Source organism: Hyperolius riggenbachi, chromosome 4 (genome assembly GCF_040937935.1).
Source record: "Hyperolius riggenbachi isolate aHypRig1 chromosome 4, aHypRig1.pri, whole genome shotgun sequence".
Classification (NCBI taxonomy): domain Eukaryota; kingdom Metazoa; phylum Chordata; class Amphibia; order Anura; family Hyperoliidae; genus Hyperolius; species Hyperolius riggenbachi.
The window spans coordinates 125,389,698-125,403,641 of NC_090649.1; positions in this window are offsets into that span (position 1 = coordinate 125,389,698).

Genomic DNA, 13,944 nt, shown 5'->3' on the forward strand with positions numbered 1-13,944 from the left:
AGGTTAGCCATTAGTGGCCTAGCTTATTAGGGCTCAGAAAAGTAAACCTAGCGCATAAGTCGGTGAGATGAGGCGGTACTTCCCCAGCATTTGTTTATTATCTTTAAAGCAAAAAAAAGGAAAAGATCCAGAGGTTTCTCCAATCATCCTCCACTGCACTGCTGTTCACTGAGACCACCTTTTATCTTCACAGCTACACTCCCATCCCTGTACAAGCATGGCTGCTCTGTGCAGGTGTGAGTACAGCCTGCGCTGTAGCGTGGAGCCATGCGTATGCATGGCTCAATGACCGACAAATGGCATGCTGAAGCGCATGCAGTTCAGCCTCCTGTGTGAAAGGGGCCTAATGAGGCTACATTGACCCTTGGTTAATTATCATTTCATTTATCAATAATCACATTGTACAGTGCCACGGAATATGTTGGCGCTTTAGAAATAAATAATAATAATTTCACCTTTGATTTCTCGCAGGAGATGTTTTTCACTCCTTAGCAATAAAATTCATTTAAAGCCCCCAGAAAAAATAAATTACCTAATTTTTTAAGAATCGTTTTTAATTGATAGGTGCTGTTATTTTGTAGAGAAGTTGAATAATTATCTCCTTGTGATATAATTATCTAAAAGAAAACTTGAATAAGCTTTCATGTTGGATATACAAAGCAGATAACATTGGTAAGGAAATCTGTAAAACCTTGTACTACCTTCAGACATTCGCTAGATGAAATATTTGCTCTGTTGATTTGGCTGACACTGTAGGTCAGGGCTGTGGAGTCGGTTCAAAAATCATCCAGCTCCACACTCTAGGTACCTAACATTACTTCGACTCTGACTCCACAGCCCTGCTCTAGGCAGTCCTGTTAGGCCACATTCACAGGGATGCAGTAGCAGTGCAGCGTAACGGCTGTATTGTAATGTGGCTTGCCACACTGTAATGCGCCACTTGCAGTGACTTGAGGCAGGGAACACACTTGTCTTTCATTTTTCTGCACACCAAGTTTGTTTCTATGCAGGAGAACACGTGCGTTTTTTCACAGCAGCTGATGTAATTGATAGAGTAAACTGACAAAATATGCAGAATCCTAATGCAGAATGTCAGTTTTTTTTTCTGCATACGAACATCATATTAAGTGTGAACTAGCCCATTGATTAACCTGAGTTCTCAGTTTTTCTGTGCAGAAAACGCACACGAAAACAGTCAAGTGTGTTCCCTGCCTGACAGTGTAGTGTAACTGCATGTGGCATCCCGATGCACTGCATGCAGTACGTTACCGGTGACAGTGAAGCATAATTTTCATTGACAGTACGTGGCGCAAAACATGGATAAAATGGCTCTCTTGATTTTCTTCCCTGATGTTAAAGGGAATGCAGTGCAGCTCTGTGAACATAGCTTTACAGTTCATGCTTATTGAGCTAATCTGACCAGCATGTACTGTTCTTTGGAGAGGTGGTGGAAAAAAGGAGGCTGTCTGCAGCACCCAGGAGACAGTACGGTTGGTTTAGTAGTTTGGTCACAGATTAATTTTTTATTGGCCTCAATTCACTAAGCTTATCTCCTGTCTTTAATAATGTTTCTAGAATTATCACCATGGTGATAAGGCATGTAGTATTCAGGAAACCTTTTACCTCGGGCTAACCTAATGTAAACTTTTCTGTCTTTAAGTTAAGATCTCTAAAGTTAAAGGCTCGTACACACAGTGTATTTTTACGCCCCGCGGGAGGGTCTGACGGACACGTCGTTTGTAAAAATATGGCGTGTGTACCTGCCTTTACCCTTCAATCCTTAAAATAACTCCAGAATTCTAAAGGTGAAGACAGGCTGTTAATTTACTGCATGTGAGAATAACTACAGAGGAGGTAACTTAAAGGCGCGTACACACGTCGTACTTTTACACACTGTCGGCAGACTGATAAGACTGTTTCTAACAGATCCACTCAGCGGATCTGTCAAAAACAGTCTTAAAGGGACACTTAAGTCAAACAAAAAAAATAAGTTTTACTCACCTGGGGCTTCCAATAGCCTGCTGCAGCTGTCAGGTGTCCACGCAGTCTCCATCAGATCCTCCTGGCCCCGCCGGCAGCCACTTCCTGTTTCGGTGACAGGAGCTGACAGGCTGGGGACGTGAGTGATTCTTCGCATTCCTGGCCACAATAGCGCCATCTATTCTGCTATAGCATATATCATATACCATATAGCAGCATAGAGGGTGCTAATATGTCTGGGAACGCGAAGAATCACTCGCGTCCCCAGCCTGTCAGCTCCTGTCACCTAAACAGGAAGTGGCTGCTGGTGGGGCCAGGAGGTTCGGAGGGAGACGGCGAGGGCACCAGACACCTGCAGGGGGCTATTGGAAGCCCTAGGTGAGTAAAACTCATTTTTTTCGTTTGACTTAAGTGTCCCTTTAAGGCTCGTACACACGCTTGATAGTTTGGAACGACTGGTCCATCGGACCCTCCTGATGGGCAGGCGTTCCAGCGATAGTAGAGTGTGTGTACAGTCTGTCAGCAGACTGTACACACGCTGTACTGTTGCTGCAATGCCCGCTCAGTGGGAGGGTCTGATGGACCAGTCGTTCCAGACTATCAAGCGTGTGTACGAGCCTTTAGTCTGCCGACAGACTGTACACACGTCCTACTGTCGGCAGAACATCTGCCCAGCGGGAGGGTGTGACGGACCTGTCGTTTGCTAAAGTATGGCGTGTGTACGCGTCTTTAAGACTGAAGAGATAAGAGAACTCTTTTACTGTAAAAAACTTATCTCTACACCTTAATAAGGCAAGATTGATGTGTGGTAGTAAGTTTTCTCTTACCTTATTATCTCCAGCATGATCTTAGTGAATTGAGGCCAATGTCTGTGAATTAGAGATGGTCGGCGAGGTGCTAATAATTTTACCTTGATATAAATTTTATGTTAATTTTATGTAGTTTGGAATTGGACCAAATCGTTTGTTACTACATTTGATTGGTCCAATTCTAAGCTGCATACATTTCTATAAAGACAACAAACTTTTCATCAACTTAAAAATGTTTTTTCTCTAATTGCCATCCGGGACAACCCGAGATCCGGTCCCGCCCAGGATCTGGGGAAACACAACCCACAAGATGATTAAAAGCCCCCGCCCTCCCTCAAACCTCTTATCTGTGTTTCCGCGACGGAAACACCTCGGAAGACAGCTCCCGTTTGTTGGTTTTCTACTCACCAGAGGGTGAGTCCACAGCAGGAGGAGAGGCGGCTTGGGCGGAACAGAGGGAACGCCGGCCGCATTCCTCCACATACGGCGGGTAACGGCTTCTGTGTGGTGTATGGCCGTTACTCCGCGCGCCCCTCTCAGACGCCGGCTCTGCAAGGCGCATCCGCGTTCTGTTCGGCCCCCGGAAGTGACGTAGGGCGGAAGGGGGGCGGATTCGGAGAATTCAAGAAGTACTCGGGCGGACTCTTGGCGTCTCCATTATGCCGCCAGCCTTCCACAGCGGCAGTCGCGTCTTGGCGTGGAAGGATGTTGCAACAGAGGGGAGAGCTAGCGCAGCAGCAGCAACCACAGCGGGAGGTGGAGGCTGCGAGCTCAGCTACCAAACCCTCACCTCAGGGACAGCCATCGGGTACAAGTGGGGTAAGCCTCCAGTGGAGGAAGAGGCTTTTCTTTGCTTACCATGTATTTCAAATGATGGCATTTTTCAAGTCTTTTTTTGTCTTATCTGCTTGTTTCTAGACAAAGGCTGACCCTAAAGCTCCTGCTCAAGCCAAAAACTACAAAAGATGTGGCTTATGTAGCAGTAAAATTGCATTAGATGCCCCTAGAAATGTATGTCAGGGTTGTACTGATGCCATTGTAGGTTCACATTCCTCAGATATTCTTAAAGGGGTCATGGAAGCAGTTAATAAAAATATGCAGGAGACCTTGGACAAATTTAAGGAATCATTTGTTCCTCCAGCTACTGAGCCCCTTCCAGGTTCCTCTTCTGGCTTGTTACACCAGTCCTCTGCCTTAGATTTTTTAGGGGGCGAGGAAGAGGAGGGTGAGGGGGGGGGGGGGGTTCTGTCTCTCAAGAGAAGGGAGAGCAGCTTCAGTCAGAGGATTCAGATAGGGAGGATGTCGTTAAAACCCCAAGGTTTTTATTCACTCCAGATGAATCTTCTGAGTTACTCAAGGCCGTTTATACTACGGAACAGATTAAAGAGGCTGTTCCCGAGCTTACTCCTCAAGATCAAGTTTATTCGGGCTTGGGGCAATCTAAGGGCAGAGTCTTCCCGATTCATAAGACTCTTCAGGAAATTATTGTCTCACAATGGCGAGATCCTGAAAGGCCCTTGTTTGTCCCCAAATCCGCAAAGAGGAAGTATCCTTTTGAACAGGCAGATATTGAGAAATGGACAAAATGCCCAAAATTGGATGCTTCTTTATCCAAATATTCCAAGGACTCCGATTTATCTTTTGAAGATGCAGGGGTCCTTAAGGATGTGATGGATAAAAAAGTCGATTCCCTTCTTAAAAAGGCTTGGGAATCTGCCGCTTTTGGATTCATCCCAGGTATTTCAGCCAATCTTATCGAACAAATTTCTAAGGGGGTTCCTCTTAAAGACTACGCAACTTCCTTGCCGGTAGTCCTAAGAGCAGTTGCTTTTTTAGCTGATGCGGTTACTGTACTCATTCGAGTTTCTGCGTGTACTACAGCGGTCGTTAACTCTGCCAGAAGGGCGGTGTGGCTGAAAAAATGGGAGGGAGATCAGACATCAAAGAATAGATTGTGCTCTATTCCTTTTGAAGGGAACCTTCTGTTTGGGTCAGAATTGGATGAAGTTCTGTCCCGTTCAGCAGAGAAAGGCAAACAATTCCCGAATAAGAGAAAAAATCTTAGGGGAAAGAAACCCTTTGTTCCTAATAAACAATCGACGGATCTATCGAAAGGTAAGAATGTGCAGAGGAAATGGTCCTTTTCGAAAGGAAGGGGGAGAGGGGGATTCACTCTTGGTAAGACTGAACCCCCCAAAACCAATAAATGACTTTTCGCCAGTAGGGGGACAACTGATTTATTTTCGGTTAGAATGGGAGAAGTTGAATCCCGATCCTTTTGTGTTTCGAATTATAAAGCAGGGCTACCGCCTTCAATTTTCCAGTCCTCCCCCTCAAAGGAAGTTCCTCAACCCTATTCCAAAGGATCCCGAAAAAGCCTTAGGGTTGGAATTAGAAATTCAAAAACTTTTAGAGAAAAGAGTAATTGTGTCTGTACCCCAGGAAGAGGAATTCCGGGGCTACTACTCCCACGTGTTTCTGGTGAGGAAAACCAACGGGGAGTTCAGGTTTATCCTGAATTTGAAGTCTCTCAATCCGTTTTTAGTTTACAAAAAGTTTCGGATGGAGAGCATCTACTCTGTAAGAGCTCTATTACAGGGCAAGGGATTTTTTGTTTCAATAGACCTCCGGGATGCCTATCTGCACATTCCTATTTTTCCAAATCATCAAAGATTCCTGAGATTTGCAATAAGAGATCAGTCCAACATCCGCCACTTCCAATTTCAGGCGATGCCCTTCGGGATAGCATCGGCACCCCGAATTTTTACGAAGGTTCTAGCAGAAGTGATGAAAGAGTTGAGGCTCCAGGGGATATCAGTAGTCCCATATCTGGACGACCTTCTAATCTTTGCAGAATCAAAAGACTTGGTCACGTCCCACAGAGACATGGCGATAAAATTGTTAACGGAAGTGGGGTGGTTAATAAACTACGAAAAGTCATCACTGACCCCTGTCCAGGAGATTACTTTCCTGGGTTACAAAATAAATTCTTTAGACAGGAAGATTTATTTACCCATAGAAAAGATCACCAGAATTCAATGGGAGGTGAACCATGTGCTGACAAGAGAAACTTGCCCTCTTCGCCTAATCATGCGAGTGCTAGGTCTATTCTCTTCAGCGATCCCTGCAGTCACTTGGGCTCAGGCTCACGGCAGGGAGCTTCAAGCATTACTTCTGGCCAATTGGGACGGATCCCAGCAGTCTCTGGACCTCCCAATTGTTATCCCGGAGTCAGTAAAGGACAGTCTATCTTGGTGGCTGAGAGATCAAAATCTAAGTCAGGGGAGATTTTGGAGACAATACGACCCAATAAAAATCTTTACGGACGCAAGTTCCTGGGGCTGGGGCGCAATAGCTATGGGGCAGCATGTCCAGGGGAGCTGGCCTTGCCCGATTAGGAGGAGGTCGTCCAATTTCAGAGAACTACTGGCAGTACAAAAGGCCCTTCTATCTTTGCACTCTCTGATAGAGGGAAATCACGTTTTGATTTTTTAAGACAATGTCACAACGGTGGTTTATCTGTCCAAACAGGGGGGCACCAGATCCAAGGATCTAAGACTCCTGTCGGCGGAGATTTTTTGCTGGGTAGAACCTCTAATTCTATCTTTATCGGCGGTCCACATAAAGGGGGTTCTTAATGTAGAAGCAGATTTCTTGAGTCGTCAGCAAGTCAGTCAATCGGAATGGGAACTTCATCCAGAGGTTTTCCAGTTGATTACGGACAAATTCGGAATTCCGGCGATAGATCTCTTCGCGTCCCCACAGAACGCGAAGGTAAAACGGTTTTTCTCCCTCCACAAAGGCCAGAGTTCGATGGGATTGGATGCCCTAACCCTTCCTTGGGGATTCAAGTTGAGTTACGCCTTTCCCCCGTTAACCCTCCTTCCACAAGTGCTAGGGAGGTTTCAAGGGGAATCCGGGAAATTAATTCTCGTAGCTCCACTATGGCCAAAGAGGCCATGGTATGCAACTATTCTCAGAATGGCAACAGAACCTCCTTTTTCCTCTGCCAGTTCGACCAGATCTATTGATCCAGGGTCCCCTAGTTCATCCCAGGCCCCAGTTATTCAAACTGGCTGCCTGGATCCTGAGAGGGTGATTTTAAGGAACAAGGGTATCTCTGAAAAAGTTATTGACACACTTTTAAAATGTAGAAAGCTGGTGACTCAGAAGATCTATCGTAAGGTGTGGAAGGTATACTTAAAGGGGAACTGAAGAGAGAGGTATATGGAGGCTGTCATGTTTATTTCCTTTTAGACAATACCAGTTGCCTGGCAGCCCTGCTGATCCTCTGCCTCTAATACTATTAGCCATAGCCCCTGAACAAGCATGCAGCAGATCAGGTGTTTCAGTGGTTCAGACTTATAAGTCTGATCTGACAAGACTAGCTGCATGCTTGTTTCTGGTTTTAATCAGATACTACTGCAGAGAAATAGACCAGCAGGGCTGCCAGGCAACTGGTATTGATTAAAAGGAAATACACATGACAGCCTCCATATACCTCTCTCTTCAGTTCCCCTTTAAGCTGGTGTTCCTCCCACTCCAAAGATCAGCAGTTGACCAGTTCAGTATTAGATTTCCTGCAGGACGGGTTTGATATGAAGCTAGCTCCTAGTACTCTCAAGGTACAGTGTTCAGCCTTATCTATCTTGTTGGACAGGCACTTAGCGCAGGAGGAGATAGTAAAGAACTTCTTTAAAGCTTTACAGAGGTCCACTCCAGTAAAACAGAAAATATTTCCAGAGTGGAATTTGTCTCTGGTCTTGAACAGCCTCACTAAGGCTCCCTTTGAACCAATTGAGCAAATAGATATAAAACTTCTAACCCTTAAACTGGCCTTTTGATTGCAGTTACGTCAGCTAGACGGTTAAGCGATCTTCATGCATTATCGGTTAAAGATCCTTTCCTAATTATATGTTCAGATAGTGTTAGGTTGAGACTAGATCCAGCTTACCTACCCAAGGTTGCATCAGAATTTCACAGATCTCAAGAGATTATTCTTCCATCCTTCTGTCCCAATCCCTCGGGGGAAAGAGAGGAAAGTTTTCACTGTTTGGATGTCAGGAGGTGCCTTCTGGTTTACCTTGAAAGATCCAGGGAATTTCGCAAATCTAGCAGTCTGTTGGTCTCATTTTCTGGGAAGAATAGGGGTCTCCAAGCATCCAGACAGACTATAGCTAGATGGGTTAGACAAGCCATTTCCCTAGCTTATGAAAGTAGCGAGTGTCCAGCACCAGCTAATATTAGAGCCCATTCTACCCGTTCATTATCCACATCATGGGCTGAGAGAGCAGGGGCCACCATCCAACAGATATGCCAAGCGGCAACATGGTCAAGCACGTCAACCTTTATCAAGCATTACAGAGTGGATGTGCTGTCCCAGCAGGACCAGTCGTTTGGCAGAAAGGTGCTACAGGCAGTGGTCCCTCCCTAGGTGAGTCTTTAAATAAATTAAAGACTTTCTTGTCTATCTCTCGGGTTGTCCCGGATGGCAATTAGAGAAAGACTCCTATTAGACCTACCGGTAATGGAGTTTCTGATTGCCATCCGGGACAACGATTACTACCCTTCCCTCTTCTGTCTCGCACCTTTCGCTAGTTTAGAGTTAATTCCACAGAGGGGATTATAGGGGTCACCTTTTGGGGTATATATTTCATTTTCTCCTTCAGCTTGGTGTTTCTAGTCTTATGTACTTTCAGACGCACTGAGGTTTGAGGGAGGGCGGGGGCTTTTAATCTTCTTGTGGGTTGTGTTTCCCTAGATCCTGGGCGGGACCGGATCTCGGGTTGTCCCGAATGGCAATCAGAAACTCCATTACCGGTAGGTCTAATAGGAGTCTTTCTTGACCATCTCTGGTCTGGATTGGTACAGGAGCTTACATACTTGTACTGATATCAAACTGACAGCTGAAAACATGGTTTTTGGAGTCAAAACATTAATGTCGCTATAGTATTCATTTAGAGCCCATTTCCACTACATGCAAATTTGTGTGCATTTTCTGCACACAGATTCACATAGTAAAGTATTTCAATGGGCCTGTTTCCAGTGTATCCAGAAACTGCACGCAGAAAAAAATCTGGACAGCAGTGCTACAATTTCTCGGATGCTGCGTTGCATTTTCGTGTGCATTCTTTGTGTATATCAATAGACAAAAAAAATGAAAAAAAAAAACACTCGTTTGCAGGCAAAAAACACAAATGCAAACTAATTCACATGCATGCAAATTCACGTCTATTAGGTAAGACCTATTAGTGATGCCAGTTGTGAGATTAAAATGAAAAACAGAGAAATGTGCCTTGTATGTATTTAGAGAGTTTAGCCTGTCTAATTCCTCTTCATCTGTGACTAATCACCAGTGTAATTTGATCTGTCAGCTGGTTGCCATGGCAGAGCAGCTAATTGGTAAACACTGGATGTTGACCCTATGTCTGCTTCCATGGAAGCAGGAAGTAGATACACTGCAGATTTTCTGCAACATTTGTATCTGCTGTAACAAAACCATTTTTCTTTAAGGCTGGTTTCACAGTAGGACGTTAAAGTCCCACGTTACAGCAGCCAATAACGCAGCCTAACTCACAGCACTGAAAAACAATGTGCTGTTCACAGTGCACACGTTGAGTTACATAGTAACGCAGCACATTTTAAACAAAGTGCTGCATGCTGTACGCTATACTGGGCTAAGCAGCTTTAGACTGCTTGCACATGCTCAGTAATGTCCCTCCGCAGCCAGCCACATGGCTAATTAATATTCACTGCACTGTGGTGACTCATGATGGGACTGTAGTGTTGTCCGGATCATGAACAAATCATCATTTGATCCGGATCTTTTTTGTGAGTCGAATCATCTGGATCATCACACTGAAAGATTTGGTTCACATTGGATGTCTGTCTGGAAGAAACAGGAACATACAGAATGTACAGTGCAGGGAAAGTCCTGTCCTGCTAGTCATTTCACCCCCAGTCTGCTTCCATAGTAAAATGATTCAAATGATTTGGTTCAAAGATCCGGATGTTTTCAATGATCCGATTCAAATGATCCGAATCCTTAAAAAGATCCGGACTTTCTATCACTAACCTGGAGCGGCCACTTTGAGAGCTGCGTAACGCAGCTTAATCTGACGTCCAACTTCACCACCACCATGCATTGCATTAGGGGCACGTTATGCGACCATAACGTCACCTAAAACGCAACGTCTTGGTTGGAAAGTAGTCTTAAGGTTATTATGCTGTTGCCTATCTTTTAAAGCAGAGAGGAGGTTCTGAGTTCAGGTCCGCTTTAAACACAGTGAAAGTGCAATGTAACCATTTAATCTGCCACAGCATTAAAATCACTACAGTGGCACTGGTCAGCAAGTGCTATATATTATTATATATTAGGCAGAAAGTGGATAGTTTTCTTTGTTGAAGTTTGTGTTGTAGGCAGGTAACATTGGTCAAGCATAAAGGTGGGCCATACACAGTTTTTTTTTTTTCCCCTGTTGATATCTGACTGATTTGATTACCCTGGTGGAATCTGCTATAAGTCGATACTCCAAACTACTGGCCCCATCGATTGAGTTTTGGCCAAAATTGATTGAATCGTTTGATCGCACCAGACAAAAGTGATTGGTCGGTGGTGTATCAGGAGTGTCGGCAGCTCACAGTGTTGCACTGTATCAAACCATGCAACTCTCTGGTTCAATAGTTTTTTAATAGATTTCATGCTGAAATCTTTGGAGCTGCTGCACTGTACTGGTTTATGCAATGCTATGTGCTGTTACCCGCCATAGCGTTCAATTTCCCCAGGATTTCTGTACAAAAATTGATCCAATTAATTTTCATAACCTTTTTTTTTTTTCCTGTATTTTGCCAAAATGTGTCAAGCAAGGATCTAGCATACAGTGCAGGAGAATATTGATGTGTGTGCACATCAGTACTGTTCACAGCATGTTTTGTACGGACGTGTATAACCATCAATACCGCTAGGGAGGTTAATCTACCACCACTATCTTGCCATTTCGGATTAACCAAAATTTTCAATTGTCGTAATCTAGATTGATTTTCATAAATAAAAAAAAAATGGAAATTACGATTGATGTGCTATAGATTTCACACATCACATCACATGGAATGCTTTACCATTTACTTAATTCCCACACAGCAATTACATCAAACATCACACTGCCAGAGCCCTGTGTGCAGGAACGAGTTTACAGGTAAAATAGCTGTAGCTGGAGAAGGCAACTAGAGGAAACCAAGTGAGAAGGGGACTACCACTTTATCAAGGCTGCTTTCTGATGTAAAAAAGCTGTCCAATTATATAAATTGGCACACCTAAGAGGTCCAGCAATTAAAATCTGTGCTGTGATGTCTTTCCTAGTGTGTACATGTTAGCATGGTCAGCAGATTTTTTTTCCCCCATAGGGTTACTTTAAGACCATATAGGTGATTTTGTTTAGGTGTGGAATAATATGGATAGGTGATCAAGGTAGGCTAAGGGCAGGGGCCTCTAGCAGTCCTTTCTGTGCACTTGCTGATCACTGGCGATTTGCAGACCATCAGGACAGTGGAGTCCTATGAAGGTGATTTTGCTACAGCATTTGTGATTTATAGAAATTGGACTTAAGCTGCCTGCAGCGTTTTCAGAGCAATCGCGATTGAAGGAATGCAGGGAAACATCATGTTCATAGAAATAGCTTTTTAAACTGTTTAAGAAATCATAAACGCTTAGCCAGGCCTACTTATTTTTGGAACAAACTTCAAATTTATATTTAACACTGGATGGTTTCCACTCCTAAACAAATTTCATTGTATGTGATTTTAAGGTCGTAATTGGGTGTAGCCTAAACAGATAAAATATTAAAGAGAACCTGAGGTGGGCAGATTGGACACAGAGGCATGTTCTCTGCCTCATGACATGCCTCTGTGTTCCCACACCTCTGTGCTAGAGCCCCCCGAGATTGGCGACATTATTTGTCGCCATCTCGGAGGAAAACATGGAGAGGAATTCCCTGTTCAAAACGCCTGCCAGAGGTGTTCTTAAAGGATTTCCAGAGCTGCCATTGGGCAGTTCTCTCTCCCTGGTGGTGCCCCCTGCCACTCCCCTGCCTCCCTGCATGCTAGATGAGAGAATCTCTCATTCCAGCGTCGTGACCTATAGGTCACAAAAGTGAAAGTGGGCCAGTGCTGCCCACGGGAGCGGCGGTTTTTGCAGCTACCTGATTCGCCCAGCCTCATGGATCAACTAGCCTACTTTTTTTATTTTTTTAAGCCCACCTTGGGCTCTTTTTAAGGTTAGGTTCACAGTGGTCAGTTGCATAACTCACACGTTACGAGTGTGAACTGCAATGGAAACTGGACATAAACTATAATAAAAAGCTTGGAGCGAGTTAAAACAACACGATCAGTAACAACGCAGCACTGTGAACAGGCCTATAGAATTGTATGGGCAGTGAGTAGACATGCAGAAATACCCGAAGTTTTTTATTCTTCACATCACAGTCAACACCTAGATTGACAATTGTTTCGGGGCCACGGAGGGTCCCCTTCAGCAGAAGGTGTAGACTATACAACCTGTAACCTCTGTGCACAACATTTAAAGGGACTCCGAGCAGTGCAGAAACTATGGAAAGATGCATATCATTTTAAAGCTCTCTTTCTCCTCTTTCCAATGATATTTAAACCACCGCCCTACGCCTTTTAGTTTTCACTATTTTCACGATCGAAATTGCTGAGGCTGCGATTTCGATCGCGAAAACAGAGAAAACTAAAAGGCGTAGGGTGGCGGTTTATGTGTCATCAGAAAGAGGAGAAAGAGAGCTTTAAAATGATATCCATCTTTCCATAGTTACATTATATTACACAGGGCGACTTTTTCTGCTGAATGGATCTGCTGACTTGTGTAATACAATGTAACTATGGAAAGATGGATATCATTTTAAAGCTCTCTTTCTGACGACACAAAAAACGCGCCCTACGCCTTTTAGTTTTCTCTATTTTCGTGATTGAAATCGCGGCCGTGGTAATTTCGATCGCGAAAATATAGCGAAAACTAAAAGGCGTAGAATGGCGGTTTATATATCATTGGAAAGAGGAGAAAGAGAGCTTTAAAATGATATGCATCTTCCCATAGTTTCTGCACTGCTCGGAGTCCCTTTAAATACCAAGTGTCAAAAAGGTCTGCCCATGGCACAATATGAGAACCACCCCCTCATGCATGTGCTAAAATAATTGCATCATCATATCAAACAATCACATGTACATAATTGCTGCTATTCATAAGCAAATGCAATCCTATGTAAACATCTAGTCAAAGCTGCTATTCAACATGCAATTATTTTGCACATGCATTTATGCTGCTATGGGAGATGCTTCACTTCTGAGGCTGTGATATATTTTCTTTGAGTAGGTGTTTACATAGGATTGCATTTGCTTATGAATAGCAGCAATTATGTACATGTGATTGTTTGATATGATGATGCAATTATTTTAGCACATGCATGAGGGGGCGGTTCTCATATTGTGCCATGGGCAGGCCTTTTTGACACTTGGTATCTAAATGTTGTGCACAGAGGTTACTGGTTGTAAAGTCTGCACTTTCTGATGAAGGGAACCCTCCGTGGCCCCAAAACAATTGTCAATCTGTGTGTTGATGCCTGATGTGAAGAATAAAGCCTCATCTACATGCGTAGATGAGGCTCCGATCCGGCGGCTCGATTAGCCGCCGGATCGCCTCTTCCGTGACCCCGTTCGCTCGCGCGTGTGCCGGAATCGATACCCGCGCCTCTTATCTTCCGCTCGATTCCCTGCCATTGTCCCATCGCGGGGAACGAGCAGGGAATCGGCAGTAGCAAGATCCGACCTGTCAGATCTTATCAATCGAGCCGCATTGATAAGTCACATCGCCGCCTCATCTACGCGTGTAGATGAGGCTTTAAACACTTCGGAATTTACAAATTGGTGTGCTAACCGACCCTGCTGTATCAGTGGAGAGATGGGAGGATCTATCCGGTGGCGACAGACACAAGTGTAACTCTCTGATGTTTCTACTGATATTAACTAGGCTCAGGTGGGCCAGATCAAAAAAAAAAAAAAAAAAACTAAACAAACTGTGTATTATTCTTGGGCTATAGCTTGCCCATGGCTGGATTAGATAAAGGTACCCATACACTGATTT